The sequence below is a fragment of the Macaca nemestrina genome, chromosome 10, assembly GCF_043159975.1.
Source record: "Macaca nemestrina isolate mMacNem1 chromosome 10, mMacNem.hap1, whole genome shotgun sequence".
NCBI classification, from domain to species: Eukaryota; Metazoa; Chordata; class Mammalia; order Primates; family Cercopithecidae; genus Macaca; species Macaca nemestrina.
Genome location: NC_092134.1, coordinates 136488223 through 136491123, shown reverse-complemented (window position 1 = coordinate 136491123; position 2901 = coordinate 136488223). Strand labels below are relative to the sequence as shown.

The 2901-nt window shown below is 49.1% G+C and overlaps 1 non-coding gene across 1 annotated transcript; it reads left to right on the top strand.

Annotated features, from left to right (window-relative positions):
• The first annotated feature begins 1722 nt into the window (after positions 1-1722).
• On the top strand, positions 1723-1824 carry LOC112427156 (U6 spliceosomal RNA). Its single transcript, XR_003018626.2, has one exon. It is a non-coding gene; the product is annotated as a U6 spliceosomal RNA (small nuclear RNA).
• Positions 1825-2901: the final 1077 nt, after the last annotated feature.

Genomic DNA, 2901 nt, shown 5'->3' with positions numbered 1-2901 from the left:
TTTCTCCATGTTGGTCAGGCTGGTATGAAACTCCTGACTTCAGGCGATCCACCCATCTCGGCCTCCCAAAGTGTTGGGATTACAGGCTTGAGCCACTGTGCCCAGCCTATTTTATTTTATTTTGAGACAGAGTTTCACTCTTGTCGCCCAGACTGCAGTGCAGTAGCGCTATCTCTGCTCACTGCAACCTCCTGGCTCCTGGATTCAAGTGATTCTCCTTCCTCAGCCTCCCAAGTACCTGAGACGATAGGCGTGCGCCACCACACCCAGCTAATTTTTGTATTTTTGGTAGAGACAGGGTTTCACTATGTTGGTCAGGCAGTTCTTCAACTCCTGACCTCAGGTGATCCACCCGCCTCAGCCTCCCAAAGTGCTGGGATTACAGGCGTGAGCCACCATGCCTGGCCCCCTGTTTTTAAAATATAGTTTTCAGCTGGGCGCAGTGGCTCACGCCTGTAATCCCAGCACTTTGGGAGGCCGAGGCGAGTGGATCATGAGCTCAGGAGTTCAAGACCAGCCTGGCCAATATGGTGAAACTCCGTCTCTACTAAAAATACAAAAATGAGCTGGGCATACTGGTGAGTGCTTGTAATCCCACCTATTTGGGAGGCTGAGGCAGGAGAATCGCTTGAACCCAGGAAGCGGAGGTTGCAGTGAGCCAAGATTGTGCCACTGCATTCCAGCCTGGGTGACAGGAAGACTCCGTCTCAAAAAAAAAAAAACTTAAAAAAAAATTTTTTTTAAATAAAAATTGGCCAGGTGCAGTGGCTCATGCCTGTAATCCCAGCACTTTGGGAGGGTGAGGCGGGTGGATCATGAGGTCAAGAGATCAAGACCATCCTGGCTAACACAGTGAAACCCCGTCTCTACTAAAAATACAAAAAATTAGCTGTTCGTGGTGGCAGGCGCCTCTAATCCCAGCTACTCGGGAGGTTCAGGCAGGAGAATCGCTTGAACCTAGGAGGTGGAGGTTGCAGTGAGCCGAGATTGCACCACTGCACTCCGGCCTGGGTGACAGAGCGAGACTCCGTCACACACACACACACACGCACAAATAAATAAATAAACAAACAAATAAATAAATAAAAATAAAATAAAATAAAAATGGACGGGCACAGTGGCTCACGCCTGTAATCCCAGCACTTTAGGAGGCTGAGGCGGGGGGTGGATCACCTGAGGTTAGGAGTTGAGACCAGCCTGGCTAATGTGGGGAAACCCCATCTCTACTAAAAATACAAAAAAAAAAAAATTAGGCCGGGCGCGGTGGCTCACGCCTGTAATCCCAGCACTTTGGGAGGCCGAGACGGGCGGATCACGAGGTCAGGAGATCGAGACCATCCTGGCTAACATGGTGAAACCCCGTCTCTACTAAAAAATACAAAAAACTAGCAGGGCGAGGTGGCGGGTGCCTGTAGTCCCAGCTACTCGGGAGGCTGAGGCAGGAGAATGGCGTGAACCCGGGAGGCGGAGCTTGCAGTGAGCTGAGATCCGGCCACCGCACTCCAGCCTGGGTGACAGAGCGAGACTCCGTCTCAAAAAAAAAAAAAAATTAGCCGGGTGTGGTAGCGGGTGCCTGTGATCCCTCTACTTGGGAGGCTGAGGCAGGATAATCGCTTGAACCAGGGAGGTGGAGGTTGCAGTGAGCTGAGATCGCAAGACTGCACTCCAGACTGGGCGAGAGCAAGACTCCATCTAAAAAAAAACGAAAACAAAAAACTACTACTGCTCACTTTGGCAACATATATACTAACACTGGAATGACAGAGATTAGCATGGCCCTTCTACAAGGATGACACGCACATTCATGACGCGTTCCATTTTGTTGTAAATCAAAAAAATAAATAGGGCAGGCACAGTAGCTCACACCTGTAATGCCAGCACTTTGGGAGGCCAAAGTGGGAGGATCGCTTGACCTCAGGAGTTTAAGACCAGTCTGGGCAACATAGCAAGATGTCATCTCCATGAAAATTTTTAAAAATTAGGCCAGGTGCGGTGGCTCACACCTGTAATCCCAACAATTTGGGAGGCCAAGGCGGGCAGATCACCTGAGGTCAGGAGTTCAAGACTAGCCTGGCCAACATGGTGAAAACCCATCTCTACTAAAAGTACAAAAATTAGCCAGGCATGGTGGTGGGTGCCTGTAATTCTAGCTACTTGGAAAGCTGAGGCAGGAAGATTGCTTGAACCCGGGAGGTAGAGGTTGCAGTGAGCTGAGATTGTGCCATTGCAACTCCAACCTGGGCGACAAGACTGAAACTCTGTTTTTTTGTTTTTTGTTTTTTGTTTTTTTAATGTAATCCCAGCTACTCAGGAGGCAGAGGTGGGAGAATCACTTGAGCTCAAGAGTTTGAGGCTGTAGTGAGCTATGATTGCACCACTGCCCTCCAGTCTGGGAGACAGAGCGAGACACTGTCTACAAAAATAAAAATTAGGCTGGGCATGGTGGCTCACGCCTGTAATCCTAACACTTAGGGAGACCAAGGTGGGCGGATCACGAGGTGAAGAGTTTGAAACCAACCTGACCAACATGGTGAAACCCCATCTCTACTAAAAACACAAAAATTAGCTGGGCATAGTGGCACATGATTGCAATCCCAGCTATTCGGGAGACTGAGGCAGGAGAATTGCTTGAACCCAGGAAGCAGAGGTTGCAGTGAGCCGAGATTGCGCCACTGCATTCCAGCCTGGGTGACAGCCAGACTCTGTCTTAAAAAAAAATTTTTTTTAATTAAAAAATAAAGAAAATAAAAATGGATGGGCATGGTGGCTGATGCCTGTAATCCCAGCACTTTAAGAGGCCGAGGCAGGTGGATCACGAGGTCAAGAGTTCAAGACCAGCCTGCCCAACATGGTGAAACTCCGTCTGTACTAAAAATACCAAAATTAGCTGGGTGTGGTGGT